Here is a 25,342-nt window from a genome sequence, read left to right on the forward strand (position 1 = left end):
CACAGTGTTTTCTGCCTGCGCAGACGGCTTGAACAAATAGTTCCTTTTAATGGACATGACTGCGTCTAAACGACTTGCACATGCGCACCTGAACTTTGAGTGTGGGGAGAGCCCGGGAGGCGGGAGACCACCTTCTTTGCTCAGTAACCTCAGTTCTCTTCTCGTCGGACTAAGAGAATGTTCCTGACAGAAACAGAAACTGCTGAACTTTACTGAATCTAAAAGCTTTTATACATTAATGATATATCGGAGTTATCTATTTTATAATAATTGATGGGGTTGTCAGAGTGATATTTATGTATAATTTTGAAATTTTTCCACGGGAAAATTTTTTTTTTATATTGAAGGCTGCAAGTAACAGTGGTACCATTCCTGAGTCACTTGACGATTTCATTGAAATCTATTAGAATGAGCCTTTTCTTGGGCAAGCAAAATCCAAAGACTATCATCACAGATGAAAAAAATCTGCATATTTTAAATGTCTAAAAACTAAAGGACATGGATTCTGCTGCTGACAAAGGCACTTTATTCATGTATATAAACCATATAATTATATAAGTTTTGAAACGAGAATGAATATTCAACATAACGAAGTAATGTAAGACATGAAGAGGCCTATCTGCGTCTATTTATTATTATGCATCTTGTATGTCATTCGTTTTTAAAATGAAAACGAAATAATATATCATATTAATTTATATATTTCACCTTCATTACGGCGCTGAATAATGATGTTGGGTTCCAGCGCGTTGTCTTCAAGACCTAAATTTCATATTCAATCAATCACGCGAACATAGCAATGGAACAAAATAAAGCAACAGTATACTAAGTATGGTTATTGTTAACATCATACGTTAACAATAGTAGCCACTCCTTCACTGGACGTCTTCTTTCGGCGTTTATTATTTTTTGTTGCTGTTAGACATCGAGCTGTTGACAGCATCGGCCGTTAATGTTGTGGCTGCGACAGAGAAATGAGCAAATAGACTGTATTGTTAGTGGTGAAGGGATGCCTGCACAGGTCCACTTTGCAGGCAAACCTGCGGAGGTATACCCAGGACCCACTTAGAGGTCTAAGTGGCTCCTGGGTATACCTGAACGTTAGTGACGGGCTTTAGGTAATGCGAGGGTTGATTTTATATAGCATCAGTTTATATAAATAAGGTTGTTGAGAGGAGGTTTGTTGTGCGACTCCAGTGTCTCCAAGTGTAGAAGATATCCAGTGTATTTCTAAAATGGGTAGATTTGCAAAGTCGAGTTGAATGTACTTTTTTATGAGGGAATTATCATTGTGATTTCATTTTGTAGAACATTGGTAAATGTAGGCTGAAAGGCCATTATTTTTTTTTAAATCGGAATTTTGATAATCCAAGTAGGAATAAGGGGCACATCAAGGCAATGGGACGTTCAAATGAATGGAAATTCTTCTATAAAATCCGCGAGTAACTGCACCAGTTTTCATTAAATTATTTTCGACAATTTTGTATTTTGTGTTACTGTTCACGATATAATAAATCAGAGGCCATACAAGTTTTTTTTTTTTTTTAAGTTTGCAGTAGACTGTATTTATTCTTGTGCTTGAATGAAATTAGGGAAATAGACCTTTTGTCTTCGTATGGCTTGAGGTTTGGCTGCGTTAAGAGTTTGAATTACATTGATTTACCTTGGCAGTGTTGTTATTTACTATGTGATTGTCAGAAGTTCATATGTGTACGTAACTTTAATCAGCATTTCTCCCAGGAAATATTCCCATGAAAATGCAGGTACACCAATCAGTATCTAAAAAGAAAGTTCGTAAAAATAATTTGGTAATGCTTCAGCTTTCAAGATTACAGTTCTTCAGGATACCCTAATCGGGTAGTCTTTAATAATGTAGTATTAGCAGTCTTTCACGAAGATTATATATTATACCTGTATTATTATCATTTGATGATTCTTGACTGTTTTGTAATAGAAAATGATGACGTACATACCTTTGTATATGTGTGACCAGAAAAGAACATGAATCACGGATCATATGTTGCCTTATCACGTTTAATATTTGAAGGCGTTTTGTGCTCTGTGTATTAAAATAAGTATTCATTGACGTTTGTTTGTGTAGTGCCCAGTGAAATCGCTGAATGTATAAAAGGTTTTTCGCCTTGACCGATAATGTGACTAGCGAGAGAATATTAACAGTAGGCTTGCTGCATTTATTTCAGTTGAAATTGATATTCTGGTAGCGTTTGTGCAGGTAAAAAGCACGTGGAATAACGGCGTTATGGATAAAATGCATAGTGTGGAATAACATTACAGAGAAAATGCATAACATGGAGTAGTAACATATAAATATGCATCACATGGAGTAACAGCATTACAGATGAAATGAATAATTTGAGATAAAAGCATTACAGATAAGATACATATATGGAATGGTGAAATGCATAAGTTTAAATAACAGCATTACAGATAAATACATGTACAGAATATGAAATGCATAACTTAAATAACAGCATTACAGATAAGATACGTATATGGAATGGTGCAATACATAACTTGGAATAACGACATTATGGATAAAATTCAAATATGGAATTGTGAGATGAATAACATGAAATAACAGCTTTACGGATAAAATACATATATGGAATAGTAAAATGCATAACTTGAAATAGCGGCATTGCAGTTAAAATTTTTATGTGGAATGGTAAAATGCATAACTTAAAATAACAGCATTACAGACGAAATGCTTACATGGAATGGTAAAATACATAACTTGAAATAACAGTATTACAGATAAAAGTTCTATATGAAATAGTAAAAGCCGTATCATAGCATAACAGGTAAAATGCAACAACAACAACATAGAAGAGAAAGATAACGTGGAATAACATTACAGGTAAAGCGCATAACATGAGATAACGTAGCAAAAAAAAAAAAAAACGCACAGCAATTTATAACGAACACATTACTGTAGGTAGCTTCAGGGACTGCAAATTGCTGTCGTATTGACGGTCAGGCCACAGTAAACCAGTTCTTCAGACAAGTTCCTCGATGGGCGAGTCGGTAGAGTTGTGGGCTAGCACTCCCTAGGTCCGAGTTCGAGTCTCCGGCCGGCTAATGAAGAATTAGAGGAATTTGTTTCTGGTGATAGACATTCATTTCTCGCTATAATGTGGTTCGGATTCCACAATAAGCTGTAGGTCCCCTTGCTAAGTAACCGATTGGATCTTAGCCACGTAAAATAAGTCTAATCCTTCGGGCCAGCCCCAGGAAAGCTGTTCATCAACTCAGTGGTCTGGTTAAACTAAGGTATACTTAACTTGTTGTCGAATAATTGACCAACACTAACAAGGAATACTAAACAGAAGTCGATCAGCTTATGAAAGTTTGGTATCCAGTCCTGTGGGAAATGCTACCAACCTGTTTAATAAGATTAAATACCGGGCGGTAGATTACCATTGATTATGTGGGGCTTACAGAGGTCGAAGTGACCTGCATATGTAATCGTATTGTGATTATTAGATTTGAAGTGCTCTCGTGAGGTGGGTAGCTTGGGGAATGCTCAGTCTGTGTCATATTATATATAACACACATATATATATATATATATATATATATATATATATATATATATATATGTAGAATTCCCTTTACGTGCGTTATTCCTAAGGTAAAGTGAATTCGATATTAGATGGGTATTAGTGGCTTAGAATTTGATTTTATTTATAAATGCATGTATGCATACATACACTATATATGTGTGTGTATGTACATGTATGCACACACATATATATACAGTATATATGATGTGTGTATGTATGTATGTATGTATGCATGCATTTATAAGTAAAATCAAATTTCAAGCCAATATCGAATTCAGTATACCTTAGGAATAACGCACATGAAGGGAATTCTATATGATTAATGCGTGTGCTTCGGCCGGGATTCGAACGTATGCATTTAAAGTTTGATGGTAGGGAGACAGGGACATACATATCCATTCGGCAATCTCGGGAAATGCGCTTAATCATATGTAACCTTTTGGATGCAAGTTATTCGCAAGGTATAAAGAATTCGATATTGAGTTTTGTGTTGTAAGATGGAGACGTGAATAGTGTTGTAAGGTGGGTCGCATGTATCTTAAGGGGGTTCATAATGCATTCCAGTGATTGTCACTTGTATCACAAGTTTGGTCATCATGTATTCCAACTGGGTCGTAGTTTGTATTTCCTATTGTGTCATGAGTGTTGTACCCCAAATTGGGTCAGTATTAGTATTTCCAAGATGGGTCACGTGTTGTATCCCAAGTTGGGTTATTTGTTGTATCCCAAGTTGGGTTATATGTTGTATCGGATGAATCAAAAGATGTGCTAATAACTGTGGTGTCAAAGTAGTCTTAGTAAGTTGGGTCATAAGTTGTGCCTCAAGGCAAAGTCATATGTTGTATCTCAGGGTGGGTTAAAATGTTGCATCTCAGTGTTAGTCGAAAGTTATTGCCCAAGTTGGCCGTGTATTGTATCCATGGCTAGGTCATACGATAGTATCTCAAGATGAGGTCATGTGTTGTATCCCCAGGGAGGTTTAAATACCTACCTCCAAAGAATGATCAAGAGATGTATTCCCAGATATTATATGTTATATCCAAAGGTGGGTCATATACTTGACCCTAAGGTGGGTCAAAACCTGTACAGTATACCAAGTTGGTCACGTGGTAAATCCCAAGGTTGGTCTTATGTTTAAAATCAATTCAGGTTTTCGGTTGTATCCCAAAATATGCCAGAAGTTGTATCGCAAAGCGAGTTAATTCTTTTGTTTTGCTGAGTCCATGTCTTAAACACACACAACACACACACACACAGACGTGGCCACTCTATTGTGAAAGTGAGCAAGTTGGCTTTTTAATTTATTGGACTTTTGGTTTGTTTTAAACAGTATTAACCATTACATTATATTTTGGGTTGTTTTTCTCAGTTACTTTTTTATTGATGTCTATATTTGTCTGCTGTCGACTTATTTACAATTGTTTTTATTTCTGATAATGATTTTCTCTCTCATCGCATACTGGCTTTCTGTTCCTCGTATGTTTGGTTAGTTAATGTTTTGGTAATAATAATGATAATAATAATAATAATAATAATAATAATAATAATGATAATAAAAATAATAATAATAATAATAATAATAATAATAATAATAATAATAATAATATGAATATGAATATGTAGAACATGCTCCCTTCTGAGTGTGGTAGTATACAGGAACTGACAACACATAAACAAACCTTGCTCTGAATCTTGTACCTGGTGTTTATGTATCCTTCCTGGGGTTGTCTAAAATAGGTGTCTTGTGATCAGGGAAGTGTTGGGGTGCTTCTGGGATGTGCTCTGAGTTGGTAATGTTACCGGAAGATATAAATCTAGTGAATAATTATCTGGTTTGTTATGTACTCACTTGAAGATTTATATTGGCTTATAAATCTCTAGGTAAACATTCTCTCTCTCTCTCTCTCTCTCTCTCTCTCTCTCTCTCTCTCTCTCTCTCTCTCTCTCTCTCTCTCTCAGAACGTTCGTGTAGCCGTAGAAATGTTAGGGGTAGCCCTCTGTTTGTGGTGTCAAGTGTCCAGGCCGACGAGACCAGGAACTAGAGAGAGAGAGAGAGAGAGAGAGAGAGAGATGAGGGGGTGCTGGGGTAGGGGTAGGGATAGGGTGTTCCTTGTGCTGCCGGTCGCCCTCCCTGTCCTACAGAGTTGCCTCAGCAGTGGCTGTGTGACAGTGGCTAAGGTCGGATGCAAGTCGGTGGGTGCCGTCGCCGACCGCCTTCTACCACGCCTTTGTCGGGATTTTTGTTTTCTTTTGATATTCGTTGGACGAGGCGAAACCCTCGGGACAGATTTCATCCCACGGGGTGATTAGCGATTCACCCCGTGGGGTGCGCGTGAAGTCGGCGAGAGCGAAGTCATTGTCATGTGACATCATCGCTGTTGATGATCTTGATCACGACTTTCGCTTTGGTCGATAATAGGGTTTCCATAGTGTGGACTTTGTTGTTTACGTCTGCCCGAGGTGTGGTGTTGTCGTCGTTTGTTCGTCTTGTTTCTCAAGTCACAAAAACTTCCTCTACAAGTTATGCGGATTAATTTACAAGGATAATCACGCTGATTTAATGTGGGAGTCCTTCGTGTCGCGATGGCCTCGCAACTCTGCAGAATGAATCTACCAAGAGAAACGTTTGTGATGAATGGGATTCCCCCATAGACATCGCCCGTGGACTTGATTGATTTGTTTATGTCATGCGTTGCAGCGACCATGGACTTCGACTTCGAGACTTCAACCGTATGTCATGTGAAGCACGCATCTGAAATTGCATCATTTGACAATGTTATGCAAAGAGTTAAAGTTTTATCGTAATGTATCGCAGATGGACGCGTGAGAATGTTTTTTTTTTTTTTTTCGATACTTTGGTTTTCACTTATACTTTTAATGGTGTGTCAAAAATGGTATTTGGATATTTTGTTGTCTTGGCCGCCTTAATCAATAAGTAAATTGTAAGGTAAAGTATTATTTGTCATCCATTCTTATGAAGTTAACACACGATCTTTGTGTGTATATGTGTATATATATATATATATATATACATACATACATACATACATACACACGTACACATACACCTGTGTGTGCACATGTATTAAGACGTGAACCTACTGTCATTTGTAACCAGTGACAATGGCACATTCTCCAGGCGAACGCCCGAAAGATCATAACAAGTATAATACTAATGATGTATGTTTCATCCCAGCTAAGATAGCATATGGTGTTGCAACTGTCACGCAGTGTTTGTTGAATTATCTCGGAAATGAAAATGGTAAGTTATTAAGCATTGTTTTTATCAGCAGGTCGCGAATCATTTGTTTGGAATATTAGAGTACGTATTTACTTGAATCGGCTTATTCTGTATTTTGTATTATGTCCCTAATGTCTGTTTGCTTTCACTTATTTTGTATGAATAGTTTATTAATTTTTTTTTAATTAGTCTAGGCAGTGTCTTTGCTCCTTCGAGTGGTGACTCCTGTGGCTGTTAACCCTCTGGTTCTCAGCAAGTCTGCTAACCACCATAGTTGACTAACTACCAAATGCTTGCCGCTTAATTCACTTATTTAATCAGCAGAGACTAAATGAGTTTTATAGACGGGTGTAACATCACTTTCCCCCCCGCCTCTTGATCAGTGTCGATTCTGTCTCTGGTGAGGCGAGGTTGATAACCCTTGGGCAAGTAGAGTATGAATAATTAAATATATTGATATATCTTGTCTTCTAGAGTGTTTAGGTTGGACTAATATTGTGTCTGGATTAAGATTATCGGATTGTAACTTGCTTAAAATAGGCTACGAAGTTTATTTTCACGAAATTGTAGTTTGCGCGTTCACCTAAAAGTTGTAATCTTTGTCTTAGCATATATTCTGTTTGGAGTTTATTATTTTCAGTTTTCATAATGGTTTTTGCAAGGGTTTTCATTTATGTTTCGTCCCCCTGTCGTAGGTTTTCATCCTTTCATTTGACGTGATCATTCATAAGGAACAGCTGTCTGTATAATAAAATATCCAGCTTTCCGTTTTTTAATGTTTTCATTCATTTCCGTAATTTCTATATTTGTTTTATTTTCCCTTCGTTTTGTCACAATAATGATTTAAAAAAAGCTGTAAGGTGGAGTCCCTGGGACTTTCACGTAAGGCATAGTTATTATTTAACCGTTTGACCTCTGGTAATTACCTATGATTAATAATGTGTTCTCTTACCTCATTTATCATCGTAAAAGAACGACAGTAGTAAACCTCATTTATTATCGTAAAAGAACGACAGTAGTAAACCTCATTTATTATCGTAAAAGAACGACAGTAATAAACCTAATTTATTATTCGTAAAAGAACGACAGTAGTAAACCTCATTTATTATCGTAAAAGAACGACAGTAGTAAACCTCATTTATTATCGTAAAAGAACGACAGTAGCAGACCTCATTATTCGTAAAAGAACGACAGTGTAAACCATTTATTATCGTAAAAGAACGACAGTGGTAAACCTCATTTATTATCGTAAAAGAACGGCAGTAGTAAACCTCATTTATTATCGTAAAAGAACGGCACTAGTAAAGTAATCTGCACCACTTTTAGGTTAATTATTAGCTTTTTCTTTCCATATATAGTGCAGTCATGTAACAGCCATGCCAGTCGTTTAAAAGGAATCCTGGACAGAATAGATTTAATAAATCAATCAATCAAAGCACCAAACAGCAACAACATCCTTCCATTGATGTTGATTGACTTGACTGCATTTATGCCACAGACGGAAAAGGTCACCGACCTCCTGCCGTACCAGTTCTTGTCAGGTATTTCATCTACGACTCATTAAATGCCAATCTAGAAAATCTTATCTGACAGATGTCGATTTTATGAATGGCAAATCTGTTGCGCTCGAAGTGGTAATTGAGCGAAGAAATTTAGGGCAGATGATTACTACTACTTGAATTTCGTGACTGTTAGGTCCTGTGAAAGATGTTGAGCCTTTGCAGTATTGTGCTGAAGTTTTCAAAGGTCGTGGTGTGACATTTTAATGTAAGCCGGTATCATATCAGTAAGTTAGAATAGTCTCACTTTTCGTGTAGTCTGCAGACGTGTCATTTTGTCGATACAGGATTTTTCCAGATGTGGAATAACACTAGAATTTTTTTACTAGTGTTAGACTTGATAGTACGTGAAATAATGCCAGTTTTGTTATATCTCGGCTCTGTATTGACTAGTACCTACTGTAGTACTTCTGCATTTAGCAATGATATTTTAAGGGGAAAAATATAGACCAACCGCCTCCGTTATCCAGAGCACTTTCATTATGGAAGCGACAAGCCAGAATCTAAGTAACAACGCCTTAGAAAATTGCCGTCTTGTATAACGGAACGTAAATAGGATGAAGTCGAAGCGTATTTATCACAGAGACTTCAAAATGTTTGCTTGTAATTTTCACCTGTTTGATATTTAAATCCATATTCACTTGAGTGTGATGGATGGTCGTTTGTGTGGAAGAGAGACTTGAGCAACAATTCGATCCTGCTGTGGCAACCAGGTCGCGCCTATTTCATGAACTGTATTTTTCTCGATGTAGCCATTTCTTGTACATTTTGAAGGTTCAGGTGTACAAATATATGTTCATTAAACGTGGTTCCCTTCGTTGCCCTCAACAGATGCGAGCACCACAGCTCTAGTCTTCTGTAAAAATGGTGGTAAAGGTGAGGTGTGATACTCCCCATTTATGTCTAAGTGATATTGAAACATTGTTTAGGTTGCTGCTCTATCTTGGTGAACGGAATACAATCAGAGAAGTGAAGACTTAGTGAAGATCTTGTAAATTAAAACTTCCATGGAAAATAAACTCTATGAACGGAAGTTTGGCAAAAATATCATGAGATTTATATTATTCAGAAATAAGGCAGAGAGGTCTATTGTATCGTGAAAATTTTAGTTCCAGAGTGAATAAGTCCTGATTTTGTGACATACAAGTGTTTCTTTGTTTCTTTGAGTCCATCATGAAACCATTTAATTGTGACTTGTCGAGTATTATATGAAACTAAAGAAAATCTTCGTTAAGTAATGCACGTTTCAGTTCTTTTCGAAAAAGTTGGGTTAATGTAATTCTTAACTCCTGGAGTGAAATTAATAATTGAATTGGTAAAATCGCTTAGGCCTATACTATTGTTGTAGTGTAGAGGCGAACAAAAGGCCGCTTCAGTGTTCTCAAGGGCAGACCGAAGAGAGAGAGAGAGAGAGAGAGAGAGAGAGAGAGAGAGAGAGAGAGAGAGAGAGGCAAACCGACCCTCACCCCCTTCAAAAGAGAGGTTGGCTGGAGGCGACTGACATGAGTTTACAGTTTACTTTAAAGAAGGGAGTATGTTTACTGTATGGGGGTTTGCTCAGTGGCAGATCACTAACTCACTCTCTAGTGGTAGTGTTGGGGGCGTTGTTGCCTACAGTATAGAGCCCCTTCCTCTGATCCTTTTGCTGAATGTTCTTTGCAGCTTCGTGTCGGACCTAGCAGCACTGATCTCTTCCTTTTACTTTCCGTCCGTTACCTTTTGGACTCGTTTCACTTTGCTGTCTAACTTTTTTGACACTGCCTTCCTGCTGCTGTGCAGATGCGTATGCCAGTCGGACCGGGCCACCAGCTTGTCCCTTAGAGTGATTGACGAAGGAAAATCAGTTGTAACAGGCAAACTTCGCCTTCATGCATCAAATTAAGACATATATATGTGTGTATATATATATATATATATATATATATATATATATATATATATATATATATATATATATATATATATATATATATATATATGTATTGGACATACATACTAGCATACATATATTCATAAAGTTTTGAGTGTAGATGCTAATACCTGGACGGACGGAGGCAGTCAGTGCGCTTTGTAATTCAAAATTAACTTTATGTAAAATTTTCTCTCCGGCTGTTGGCAGGATCATCCACGGCTTAATTCTGTCCAGATCTCCTGGTTTTATTTTTTCAATTTACTGTAGAATATTTATTACAGTTCGGATGAAATCATCATTATTAAATGGATTGTCCTTAGTTTATTGCTGTTTGCAATTGATAAATAATTTTTTTTGGTTGTGGATATATATGGTGCAGTGTGTTTGGCTCATTAATTTAGTGTTAATGATATACAAACATGAGAGTAAAATTTGGTTGTGTAAACATAAAGGCATATGTGATGTAGTGATGGAAAAGAAAATATTTTGAAATCATTCACTAATATAAACACAAGGTATTCATGTATAATAATTTAGTAGTGAAAACACGAAAGTGTATTTGCGAGTGATTTAGTATGTAAACATGAAAGTGTTTTTAGATAATTTAGCAATGTAAACAGGAATGTCATAGGAATAGTTTTATATGACGTAAGGAGTGTTATTAGTAAAATCGTGCAGATATGAATCTGTCAATCAACCTTTGCCTTAGGTTCATCCACGGTTGTGTTAAAATCAAGTGTTTCGGAGAGGTTTAATTGGTAAAAGATTAAAGTTGAGACGCGCTTTCAGATGTGTACTTTGCATCTGTTCGAAGAGAGAGAGAGAGAGAGAGAGAGAGAGAGAGAGAGAGAGAGAGAGAGAGAGAATGCTTAAGGTAAATGGGAAGGGGTTGCGTTTGCAAGAGTTTGGAGGGGCCTTTGTAATTAGGAAGAAAACGAAAAAAGAAAGAAAGTTTGCTCTCAGCCGTGAGGAGAACTTTTGTCTGTTTTTCCATCTGTGTTCATTAAAATTCATGAACTCTTCTTTACCTTTTAGCTGTGTGCAATGACGTTAATCTTTAAGAGACGTGGAAAGGGAAAAATCCCTCCTCTCTTTGCTTCTTATACTTTTCGAGAGGGCTTTTGAATTGAAGGGAGCAGTGAAGGGCGGGCCCCTGGTGGAATAGGTGATAGAGGGATGGAAGGAAGGGAGGGGGGGTTATGGCAGGAAGGGCTAACTCCCAGCACGGTGTCTTTAATATTCATGCATAGGGCAGTATGCCGAGATGGGCATGTCGGAATTGGATGTTGGCGTTCCTGTGTGATCATGGGATTGCTCGCGTATGTGTGGGGGGGGGAGACGCCATCATTGGCCCCACTGTGCCGTTTCCATCTCCGAGAACAATTAGGAATCAATGTTGGTTGGTATTGACGGCAAGGGAGATGGAAGGGAGAGGTGTCAAGTCGGTGATGGTGTTCTCGCATATTATCATCACATAATATACATTTGCTGACGTTTTATTCAAGGTTGGGCTTTAATTTAACACAGCGGTTTTCCAGGTGTATGGATTTTGACGGTCATACTAAATTCCTATAAGGTAAAATACTCCATCTCTCTCTTTCTCTCTCTCCGTAGGGGGTTAGTTCCGTCAGTGTACCTCATGCGGTGCACTGTAGGCATTACGTAAGGGTCTTTGCAGCGTGCCTCCGGCCCCTAGCTGCAACCCCTTTCGTTCCTTTTACTGTACCTCCTTTCATATTCTCTTTCTTCCATCTTACTTTCCACCCTCTTAACAATTGATTCATAGTGCAACTGCTAGGTTTTCCTCCTGTTACACCTTTCAGACCTTTTACTGTCAATTTCCATTTCAGCGCTGAATGACCTCATAGGTCCCAGCACTTGGCCTTTGGCCTAAATTCTGTATCCCATCTCTCTCTCTCTCTCTCTCTCTCTCTCTCTCTCTCTCTCTGCAACGTACCGTTCTTGGTTCACAAACGAGGAACCTCTGACCGATCCCTTGTGCCTTGCATGGATAAATGCAGTATGAGCACGTTTTCTTGAAAATCAGCAAGTCTCTTGACGTAAGCAGCGTGTTATCTGCATGATTGTTACCCGATTGTAGTGGTTTGGGGATATGGGGGTTACTGGGAGTGGAAAGGTAGGCAACCCCCACTCCCCAGGGGGGGGTAAAACCATTCGTAAGGTCTTGCTTGATTTATATGTACAGCCGCATTTTTGCTGCCGTATGACAGTTCCGGGTGTGACACGCCTCGAGTATAGATTCCGAGAGTTTGTTTGAATATTAAGCCAGAATATCCTTGACATTCTAGTTAAAATGTCTTTGTGTATTGATCGTTCGCATTTTGTATATTTGGTGCGTGGTCCTACGTGTGACCTACATTGTCGTTGGAACCGTGATTAAATGCTGGTAATTATCCTGTCATTATACTTCCATTACAAGTATTGTTATAATGAGTTTCAGAATTAGGCAGGACAAACATGCACCATTTATCGGGTTTATGTCGAGAAATGCAACGCGGAGATATTAATAAAGTGATTACAAGAATTTTTTTGTCTTTGGAATTATATTCTGATGTTCACTTTGTAGCACGACTGAGTGGGTCCTTCTTTATAGTAACATAACCGTGATGCACCTAAAATGAACCATTCTCTCTCTCTCTCTCTCTCTCTCTCTCTCTCTCTCTCTCTCTCTCTCTCTCTGGGCAGGCATTAATAGCTGTTATTTCGCTTCAAATTAACTGTGAGAGGAATAAAACTACGACTAATCATGTGAATTGAATACTAGTGAAATGAATCACCCGAACAATCGGAGCGCGACCAGATAATTATCTTCCGTCCTACCGGAGAATTTCTAACTGTTGTGTTAAAAAGGAGATCAGGTTCCGTGATGTAACGGTTTGTTACCGTTTTGTTTATTATAATTGGGATGCTGTTTTGGAGTGGTATGGAATTTGTCTTGCTGAGTGATTGAGGCTTCAGTGACGTTCACCTTGTATCTTATCAATATTAGTCATATTCAGAAGATAAACCCTCATATGGAACAAGTTTACATGGGCCATTGACTTGAAATTCAAGCTTCTATAAAATATGGTGTTCATTTGTAAGAAGTTGCAGGAAATAAGAAATACAGAAAGAGGAGATCAGTTAGTAGAAAAAAGATAAAAGATAAATTAATGAATTAATACATAAATAGATCAAAATATAAATTAATTATTAAAATAGAAGGTGAATTGCTGTAGGTTAGTGATTCGTTGCATTGAACGATTGTTTTGATGAATTAATAGCTTAATTACAAAAAATATGAATAGATTATAGAAATACATGGCGAATTGCTGTAGGGCAATAATTCATTGCATTGAACGATCGTTTTTTTTTTTTTTCCCCGCAAGAGGATGGTGTGACGCACAGCGGTTTGGTTTGTTGAAGATAGACGGTTTAGCTTACTCTTGTCATTATGACATCTGCATCGGGAATTCGTCCTCCACCTGGAAGAAACGAAGGTTGGATCCGGAACGCGAGAGACGAGAGAGGAGAGGAAAGTCTATTGAAACGAATAGCTAGGATCGCAAAGATGACCCCCCCCCCATGCGGTGTACTGTAGGCATTACTAAGGGTTCTTTGCAGCGTCCCTTCGGCCCCTAGCAGCAACCCCTTTCATTCCTTTTACTGTACCTCATTCACATTCATTCTTCCCATCTCGCTCTCCTCCCTCTCCTGACAAATATTTCATAGTGCAACTGAAGGGATTTCCTCCTGTTACACCTTTCAGACCTACCGACTCTCAATTTCCATTCCAGGGCTGAATGACCTCATAGGTCCCAGTGCTTGGCCTTTGGCCTAAACTGTATATTCAGTTCAATTCGAGATGACCCCAAATGACGGAATAGAATCACTAGAACACGATGAGGATAATTTAACATTCACGTATTGGTTGCAGATACGTGATGGGGAGGATTTTTATGTGCCACTTTGATTGCTTTGTCTTTTATGGATTGTTTCAGCTTGTTCCCTTGGGGGCACTGTGATTGTAATACAATCTACCATACGTAGAGATTAATTCTGCACAGTATTGTGATACTTCCCACTGTCACTGGTATAAACTTCTGCTCAGTTGGTGACTTGACCCGTGTCATTCAGCCGATTTGACGTGAAATGTATTAATTACCGAATGCGTCTTTGTTTATCTCACTAATTGCTTTATCGTGCACCGCACCAATGAATTCATAATGAACGATCTCCCATTACGATTTGCTCAACTTGAAAACTATTGATCAGGTCAACATATTCCGAAGTCAGTGGAGATTGCTCCAACATAATGCCGTATCGATTTGGCCTTTGGTAGGTAATATTTGGTCGTGGCACTGTGGTTCTGCCCGAGTCCACTTGTGCATAATTTATTGTTTTTCTTTCGTGCTTTCTCCGGTTCTTCGTCAGGCGCACTTCGCCTGGATTTGTCAGGATCGCAGCGAATGTCCATTGGGAAAGTGGCTGTTTGTGGGCGAAACCATGCATGTTCTAAGTGGGGTTTACTCTTCTCGCTGTTAACACTTGAATAAGGAAATACACACACACACATACATATTTTAATTAATTTATTTATTATTTATTCTCAGTGATACATTTCGTATACAAGTGCTTGAATGATAGTGTTTTATTGATGTAGTTGTTCTTTAATATTTGAGTCAGAAAGAGAAACGTTTGTGCTGCTTTCATAGATTTGTATTGTTTCTCTTATGGTTTTTTTCTATTTAGCTTTGAAATGTGTGATTAAGGAAGAACAGGAACGTGTGATATTTGTTACAAAAGAATGTCAGCAAATTCTTGCAAACCATAAGAAAAATATTTAGTTATTCCGTCACGCTGCGACTCCTTGGATAAGCATCGCTAAGTTTCTTCTTGGAAATGAAATTCCATCTGTTGTCCCGTAATGTGGGACTCTTGTTTTAAAGGGGAACCACTCTCGTTAAGTAAATGATGTTTTAAACATGTATTTGATGGTTCTGCCTTAAACATGTATTTAATGGTTCTGCTCACGTAGTTCATGTTAGGTAGTACTTGATTTAGCTTCGTACTGTAATGTTGATTTCGCGTAGTTCACAATTTTCTGGCGTATTTTACGATCTTTTAAGTTGTATACCAACGTCATGTTTTAATGTGGAAATTTGTTGTATCATACTCTTCTTTTTGCCCTTGCAGTATGTTAGCTGCGGAGTTTAATACACGTTGCATTATTCTGCAAAGGTCAGTGGATAAACGTAGGCGTTGTTCAGTAGATTCAGAGACTCCTGGTGAAGAAAAGGCATACAATGTGAGGTGCCGAGACCTGGAGGGCTCTTAGAGTTCTCGATAAACCCACCTCCCCCCCTCCTATCAACCCTCTCCTTCTTGAGAGAGAGAGAGAGAGAGAGAGAGAGAGAGAGAGAGACTGGTTTCTGGAGGAGAGGCGGGGAGGTTGACTGCATACGTATTACTTTTCGCCGATACACCGTAGACACTTCCCCTGGCATCGTTAGGGTTATATGCCCCGTCCAAAGAGGAATAGGGTTATTAAAAATCTGTTGCTACCTCTTCAGTCATCATCACTCGTAGTTGGAATACCAGTTCATTTGTAAGGACTAAAGTTTTAAAGTTCATTCATGCTGATTATTAATTTTATTTGTTTGTTTATATTCCATTGCACAGAGAGAAAAGTTAAGAGAAGTGATTACATTTCCGTCTCACAGCACCATAATGAGAGAGAGAGAGAGAGAGAGAGAGAGAGAGAGAGAGAGAGAGAGAGAGAGAGAGAGAAGCCAGTTCAGTTTTCTATAATCAAGATGAACATACACATTCATGTCAGTGTCCGTTTTAAGTAAAATGTAGAGAGCCAGTTTCTCTTCCCCAATTTGGAATGTTATTTACATAAGCAAGTGATCGCATCCCGGGATGTTGGGACTTGAATGTTTACCTCACAATGTTTATCTCTTGTATTATGCAAATAAGCCCCTTAGAAACGAATTATATCAAGAATCCTTACGGAAACAGAGGCTTGACTCTCGGCCACCCGTATTTTGGGAGGTTTGATACGGGGGAAACCCCTGACTGGATTTAAATTGTTTCTTTGTTTAAAAGGGGTAACTTTTTTTTATTATAAAATCTGCGTGTGAGGATGATACTTTCAGCATAATAATTTTCAGGATAATGCTTTCTAATTAGTAATGATCCAAGATATTACTTTGTAAGTAAATATGTTTCAGGATAACGCTTTAAAATTGTTCGGTTTTTGGTAATGCTTTAAAAATGTATTTTCGTCTTGCTTTAAAAGTAATTCTCAGTTTAGTCTTTTTAAAAAGTAATAAAGGGTTAGGGAGGTATCTCTCTCTCTCTCTCTCTCTCTCTCTCTCTCTCTCTCTCTCTCTCAAAAAAAAAAAAAAAAAAAAAAAAAGTTGTAGTTATAATGTTCTTTTTCACAATGGTGACAGTAGTTTTTCCGTACTCTTAATTATAACTTTTCTTTCTTCTTGGTTAGCCCCAAGTCTACCGTTCGTTTAACCCTTCATTTTAATTTTTCTTTTAATCTTCGGGCTTGGGCTAGGGAAGGGCAGTACGCTACCCGTCCCGCTGACCTTTCATCCCAAAAAGAAATCACCGACAATTTTTCTAATTTCTTCCTGTTTCAAATATCGTAGCAGGTCATGGTGATTGACAGAAGCTCATGTGCCCATTACATAAAGAAAGCCATGATCTCGAATTGGTCATACTTCTTTGAATAAAGCTTAATTCAAGGCACGGTTTATTTTCGTACATGAATTAGTTTCACATAGGACGCAATCTACTTTTGTTTACACAGATAACGGCTATAGATATTTACCTTCCTTAAAAAAAGAGACTATAGCTTAAAAAGATGCACATTTTGAGAACCACATGATTTCATCTGATACAACTTCAGCCCCGACCGGTAGTAGTAGTTGTATATAAATCTCATGTGTTGATTTTATTTTAATTGGTCCTTAAATATTCAAAGAACCATGTTAGATTTCAGCAACATTACATTTATCTCCGAGGACAAAAGTATCCATGAAGTAATTTTTCATCCTTCCCAAGAGAAGAGGGAATGTTTACATGGCAGGGTTGTGCATTAGTCTTTCTCATGTTAATGATATTTTTAATTAGTATGAAAAGTCGTACTTACGACCGCCGCACACGAAGTTTAGGGGATGTAACTAACTTTGCTTAGTGGAGGTACACTCTGTACTATTATTATTATTATTATTATTATTATTATTATTATTATTATTATTATTATTATTATTATTATTATTATTATTATAATACTCCAGTTGGAATTTGAAAAATTTTGCATTTAAGGCTCTACATTTTCTAAAAAACCAATAATTGTTTTCAAAACATTTGACCTGTATTTGATATACCTTGCCTATATATCCGAAAACTGAAAGCCAGTGACTTACTGTTTCCAGAGAGAGAGATTCGAGCTCGAAAATAATAGTGAGATTGATTTAAGTATAATTCCCCTTTTTAAAAATAATTTTGCTGTGTACTATAAATTTCTTCTGTTAATGCACAAAATTATATTACTGAATGTGTACTACATGTACATTCTCTTTTAGGTAAGTGGTCAAGAAGGATTTATATATATATATATATATATATATATATATATATATATATATATATATATATATATATATATATATACACATACATACATACATATAATGTATGTATATGTGTGTGTTAAAGTATGGACGTCAAATCGGGGGGCGTACCGTATTTGAATCCTTTCATCGTAGTACCCCTTTATTTCGGGCGCGGTGGAATCATGGAGCGAAACACCCTCAGCGGGTCTAAATCTTTTTAAAGAGGATTTGTGTTGGTTGCGTGGTGGACGGGTGGGGGAATGTAAGAGTCATTCATAGGCCTAAATATATTAGTGGCGAGAGGGCAGTTGCTAGCGGTGTAGATAGGTGGTTTCTGAAACCCATCTCTCCTCCGCTCGTTTCGCTATTGTTGATTAGCCTGATGCATTTTGCAAGGCATCTTTTGTTGGTTGTATGTTTTCTGAGTGTGGAGGAAGGGCACGCCTCTCTCTCTCTCTCTCTCTCTCTCTCTCTCTCTCTCTCTCTCTCTCTCTCTCTCTCTCTCTCTCTCTCACAGTCATATGTGTTTATGTAAGTTTATTTTCTTATTGCTCATGGTTCGCAATTAATATGCATTTTGATCTTGAGTCTTCTTGTTAATATGTTTAAGTATTCATTCAAGTGCCATGTACTACACATACATTACCATTGAATATTTACCTTCCACGAGCTGTATGTTTCCAACGCGACTAAGTTCTGTTAGTGTTTACATGCGTGATAAATGGAGCCATTATTTCTAGGTCTTGGCGTTGTAGATGCTGCCGTAATTTGTTTGCCGGTGGCCCAACAGAAGTGGTTTTTATGTACAGGTTCTCTGAAAAAAAAAAGAGAAAATGTTTATACAGCTGCCCACTTGAATAAGGTCAGAACGGCGTTCCGTTTTGCATTCATTTTTAGGATTTGTGGGATGTTGTGCGTCAGACATGTCCGGTATTTGTTTTTCAGTACGGGCGCATACACCATTTGCTTATGTAGTAGTGCTTCTAGTTGAGAGAGAGAGAGAGAGAGCATAAACCGAAGTCCATGTCCGGTATATGTTTCTCAATACGTGCGCATACACCGTTTGCTTATATAATAAGTGCTTCTATAGAGAGAGAGAGAGAGAGAGCATTAACCGAAGCCCATGACCGGCATTTATTTTTCAATACGTGCACATGCAACATTTGCTTTTATAATACGTGCTTTTGTTTGAGAGAGAGAGAGAGAGAGAGAGAGAGAGAGAGAGAGAGAGAGAGAGAGAGAGAGAGAGAGAGCATTAACCGAAGCCCATGTCCGGTATTTTTCTCAAAACGTGCGCATACGTCGTTTGCGTATATAACAAGTGCTTCTATTTGTGAGAGAGAGAGAGAGAGAGAGAGAGAGAGAGAGAGAGAGAGAGAGAGAGAGAGAGAGAGCGCATTAGCCGAAGCCCGCTATAAGAAAAATCACGCACAACATCGAAAGTTTTTTTTTCATATTTTTTATGAGGCGACCGAGAGGTGGGTTGTTAGCTAAAGGTGCCGGTAACTACTTCAGTCTTAGGTAAGTGTTTATTTTGGCTGTACGTTGGACTACCCCGAGTGATGGTGAAAAATGCCCGGTGCCAACCATTTTGTCACTGACTTTGTACTGTTGATGTATGAAGAAGGGTGCTGTTTGTAGAATGAGGAAGTGAAGGAATGATTAGAATGACGCATGAAAAATGAAAAAAAAATGTGTTTTTAGTTGTTTTCATTATCATCATTACTGTATTTTTCAATCGTTGATTGATTGTTGATTCTCTCTCTCTCTCTCAGCATATGTATATACACAGATAGATATATTCTTCGCCTCATAATAATTCTGAAATGCATGCAGCTTCTTTTCATTAACTGATTACTAACATAATGCAATTATAATGTAGTGAAGCATTTCCATGTGTATATATATATATATATATATATATATATATATATATATATATATATTATATACATGGAAATGCTTCACTACATTATATATTATATATATATATATATATATATATATTATATATATATATATATATATATATATATATATATATATATATATATATATATATATATATATATATAATATATATTTATTCACATGTGAACTGGTGAACCGTGGGTGAACCCCCTTTACGGAAAACTTACAGAACACTGGCCGTTTCATACACTTACAGAAAAGGTTCACCAACGGGTGCAACATCTTCCTTTCTAGGTCTTCCGTTTCTCATCCACGGCAATTCGGAATTGTATATTCTTTACGCCATCCTGTTTTCCTCCATCCTCTCTACGTGAATGAACTATTTGAAAAATGCTCGGATCCATCCTGCCACCTATATTAATAAAATTTGCCATTCATTTTATAAAGTTTCGTATTTATAACAATTTCAGTTTTCTTATAACTATAAATACTACATGAACAGTTCGTCTCCATTTCCACAGCTTCCACTTTATTTTTAATTGACATTCAGATCCACACTGTACTTCTACAGAGATTAGTTGGTTCAACAGTCCCTTCATACATTAGAACCTCAGCTTCCATAGACACTAAATTTTCTCCCATTCTTTTACACATATTCTGTTACCTTTCTGCCTCACTTACTCTGTGGATAACCTCTTATTCCACCACCATCCGATATCTGTACTCCCAGATCCTTATAAAAAGAAGCAACTGTTTCTGCTCTTTCACTGTCCAGTGTATTCACTGCTTCATCCTCATAGGTTCAATTTCCTATCATAACCTTTGTGTTGCTCACGTTAACTCACACGTTCCTCCTCTTGCAGACAGTTTCAAACTTTCACAGATCTTTACAGTTTTCTGCGCTATTCCCAAACAGTACTGTATCATGTGCAAACATAGCCCTTCAACACTCCATTCACGGTCCATCTTATCCTACAACTTGGTATTCTGAGAGCCTTTTGCTCAGTAACTTTCCTTTCTCTGTGTTTACTTCCTTTAAAACAGCTTCTTACTCTCCCTGAAGTCCTTGCCCACACTTCCTCCCCCCCCCTCTTTTCCCCTCTTTCATTCTTGACCAGCATATTTGTTATCTTGTACTAGTGTGTGTGTGTATATCTATATATAAATTTATGTATTATATACATACATGCATCCATACATATATTTACCCTTATACACATACATACATATAGACAGACACATGCATATGTAAAATGTGTGTATGAGAGAGAGAGAGAGAGAGAGAGAGAGAGAGAGAGAGAGAGAGAGAGAGAGAGAGAGAGAGAGAGCACTGATGTAAACTGATTCCGTATAGCTCCCCGTCTAGATCCTTTTAATTATCGTTTCTGAAAACGTTGGGCATTAACCATTTCCTTTTATAGACTGAAAATGTAATGTGGACGAAGATAGTAATTAAAGTCGAAATTATATATACATGTATATATTATATATTATATACATATACACATATTTATACATGTGCATACATACATACATTTATACTTACACACAAACACTTTTATGCACAAATACTGTAGTGCCATTAGCAGTCAAATATAAGTGGTGAAGGACGGTATGTACAGTGATTTTTATGCACATACAGTGCCATTAGCAGTTAAAAAGGTATATATATATATATATATATATATATATATATATATATATATATATATATATATATATATATATTTCGATGGTATTAGTATATATATATATATATATATAAATATAGTGATTTCGATGGTGTTAGTATTTATGTTATAAATTCGCATGTTTTATATATGAATATACGCTTAGATGAACTTAATTCGTCGTGAAAGAATTTCCAAAATCTTGGTATGAATAGGAATGCATGCAACGTTCCTGTCCAATACATGTCGTTCTTGTACGTTAAAAGATGGGACATACCTTTCGTGATTTCATGTCTCCGTTCATTCTTGTCGTTCAGCATGTATAAGTCACCGTTCATTCTTGTCGTTCAGTATGTATAAGTCATGCACTTTACATTGCATTTATTTTCTGTTGTAGTCGAATGCTATTGCATTTTTACCATGCATTTTTATTATTTGTTATAAATTTGATTTCCGAAATTTGGTTGTAACTTGGATTGTTTCACACATCCTGAATCTTTTTCTTCCTCTGTGGTGCAAGGGGGCACAGGTATTGACCTTTTGTAAATGACCGAGTCGCGTGCTGACTGCTTCTGATAGGAAGGTCAGCGGTTTAGGGACAGATCCCATCAGACACTATTAACCAGTGTTGGTCAGACAGTCTCTGCTATACTACCCTATACCATAGAGGGAGAAATCTGTTTATTTTGATCCTGAAAAATCCCGGGCTTCTCTCATTGGGCAACCGTAATGTGGAACTTACTCAGTTTTCTTGTTAATTGTTTTCTGTTCTTCTTATGTGGTATTTGCAAGCGCTCACAGGAAATGCTTTCGTATAATTTTCAAGACATGATCACTGTGGTCTGGTCTTGAAAAATCCCTGCAGGCATTATTTAAGGTCCTTTGCAGCGTCCCTTCGGGCCCTACCTGCAATCCCTTTCATTCCTTTTACTGTACCTCCGTTCATATCCTCTTTCTTCCATCTTGCTCTCCACCCCTCCTAACTATTGCTTCATAGTGCAACTGCGAGGTTTTCCTCCTGTTACACCTCTCCAGCCTTTCTACTCTCACATTGTCCTTTCAGCGCTGAATGACCTCCTAGGTTCTAGCGCTTGGCCTTTGGCCTAAATTCTATTTCTATTCTATGTCTTGAAAAATAAACGGAAAGCTCGGTGCCTCCGAATCTTCCTTTTACATGTTTATAGGCCTAGGAGCCATTGTGATGTTGGATGAATTATATGATATTGTGAAGTTTCTGCTTTCTTTGCCACTTTATATTTTTGTAGTCAAATCTATTAAAGAACCCGGCCTGGTTATTATCTTAAGAATGGTGTGCATTCGGTAGTGGGTTTTGACACAGAGTAAATTCTCTTATATGAATTTCCTTGTCGTGAGAGTGGCATTGTTTTGCATGACCAAAGTCATTAGCAACCGAATGTCATTTTTATGGATTTTATGCGTTGACTAAGGATGTTAGTGTATTGGGCGTTGGCTACGTCGTCCGGGAACAAGTGTATAATTCTCCAGCTGTGCGTGCATTGAGCACAGAACAGAAATGGAGACGGTGTTATTTCCACAATATTTGTTGGTAGTTGTGAACCCCTGATCGGATATGGGCGTCAGCGAAGGTCTGGCCCAATTTAATGAAAATTTCGTGACCGTAGCTGATGTGATGTCGGATAATTCTGCCCGGAGGATGATCAGGTGATGCTTAGTCTAGCCACTACCTCAGCCAGTATTATTAAAATTAAGTCCTTTGCTCATATTACTACTGGAATATGTTACATTGCAACATATGATAGGCTAGTAGTTTTGCACGTAACTCGAGTTTTAGTCGTGGACTGTTTATCTGTCTATATACATATCACGTGAAGCCATTTCCTCTAGCGGGAATTGGCCCTAGAGAAAAAACTACGTCATTCACAACTTCATTTATACTTTAGAACAGCAGAATGATAGATGAACCAAGTGTGTGGAAAACTTCCACAACATCGCCTTCTTCATGGGTCGCTCACTACTATTTTAAGCTCACATTTGCTTTTTTTTTTTTTCTAGATATTAAGGCCCCTTCTCTCCAATACCTCAACCACTTTCCAGGTTTTTATCTCTTCATTCCTCCTGACACTTCTTGATTTCACACTCCTTATCACTAGCCTATTGCGCTTCTTTCTTTCCACGTGGCCATACCACCTTCAAGTGCACTTTCATTCATCCTTACACCCGTGGTAACCTTCTAATGATTTACGTGACTATGTGGTCATTTTAAATAAAGGTTTGTATTACTCATATGTGCATACATTTTAGGATTTTTAAAGGTAGACATATAAGATATATTATATATATATATATATATATATATATATATATATATATATATATATATATATATATATATATATATATATATATATATATATATATATTCTATATTTATTTATTTATTTATTTCTGTTCATTTAAATCATTTAAATCTTTATCACTGTCACTGCACATGTTTTACAGTCATTAACGAATTATATATGCCTGAATGCTCTTGTATCATTATAAGTAATACGGATTTTTGGTGATGACTCGGTTTGCAATGACATGTAAAAATGTATGCTTGTTTATTTCTGGTATTCGTATTGAAAACATAGCCTGAGTAACACCTTTACTCTTGTTATTTTTGTTGTTGATGGTAATTTCGATGCAAAGGAAATGTGTCCGTGCGAGATGATGGTGATGATAATGGAAGCATGGCAAGTGATGAGGAACGGGAGAAGATATTGAGTGGGAGAGGGTGGAGGGAGATTGGGTTGGCGTGGCGGTTGACAGCCTATGTCATGAGTGACATGGAAGAGGTTAGATGGAGCAGCAGAAGCAGCAACAAGAGGGCGTGGAGGAGGAGGCGGAGGAGGAGGAGAAGGAAGGAAGAAGGAAGGAGCGTACGTCATTTCCCATTTCTCCTCGTCTTCATATTTCCCTCCTTCCTCATTCTTATTATTTTTTTTTCCTCCGGGGTAATTGTAACTACTTCCCTGTGGCGTTCTTCTTCCTCGTCGCCCCACTTAGTGCGTTGAGGACACCCTCAGCGGTTGGAAGTGAAGTGCAGCTCTCCAGAGGGGCCGAGTGGAACCGGGAAGCAGTGATGGCGATTGTAAATACGCAATATCCATTAGGATAGTTATTATGGAGGGCTGAATTGCGTTTTGCAGTCATTTGTTTCGCCTGCTCATAATTATTAGAATAAATAAAAAGGGATTCAGACCCTAAGGACAATCGTTGGTTTACGACGCCATAGGAAACAGTCACTCGGATGTTTAAGGAGCCCTGTACTTGAAAAGAGGCTTCTCTAAGCAGCAGTTATCCCTCAAACACGTAATTTCAAAGGTCGACATGACAGTCAAACAGATTCACGGGTCTTGTGTGAAAGAAATAATGGATGAAGCCTTGCAAGTATTGACCCCGCGTACCAACTTACTACGACGCTGTGTGCTTGCATGTTACTGCAACTAATAGCGATCGTATGTGACGGACAGAGACGGGGACGTTGGAGGAAGAAGAAAGGCCAGTGTGCTGCTCAGGCTCTGGTGCGTCGGGGTCCGTTCATCGGAAGTGGGACGATTTGCACACTGTCGATCCGTTCTGTCGAACTCCTCGTCGTTCGTCATGGCACTCCTTCGGCGTCGCCACAGTGAAGGCACCGCCGTGGTCTGCCAGGTATCCAAGACGCTGCAGGGGATGTTTCTTAGAAGGCGGTACGTTTAGGTACCCTTTTTTTTTTATTTCTCATAGCTCCTATAAAAAAAATGAAAATGATCATGTTCTTTGAATTTAAGACCCCAGCAACACAGCGCTAAATGGCCCTCA

General features: G+C 37.8%; 1 protein-coding gene across 10 annotated transcripts in view; it reads left to right on the plus strand.

The window, feature by feature from the left end:
- Positions 1-25,342, plus strand: part of homer (protein) — a 351,701-nt gene that overhangs the window by 12,531 nt on the left and 313,828 nt on the right. For 4 of the 10 annotated variants that reach the window (XM_067096690.1, XM_067096691.1, XM_067096702.1 and 1 more), the window contains exon 1: positions 5,733-5,777. The exons of the other annotated variants lie outside the window; for them this stretch is intronic. The gene's annotated coding sequence lies outside the window, so the exon portion shown is untranslated. Of the gene's footprint in view, positions 1-5,732; positions 5,778-25,342 lie in introns of those variants that run through there. 10 annotated transcript variants of the gene reach the window in all.

The sequence above is a fragment of the Macrobrachium rosenbergii genome, chromosome 53 (assembly GCF_040412425.1).
Source record: "Macrobrachium rosenbergii isolate ZJJX-2024 chromosome 53, ASM4041242v1, whole genome shotgun sequence".
Classification (NCBI taxonomy): domain Eukaryota; kingdom Metazoa; phylum Arthropoda; class Malacostraca; order Decapoda; family Palaemonidae; genus Macrobrachium; species Macrobrachium rosenbergii.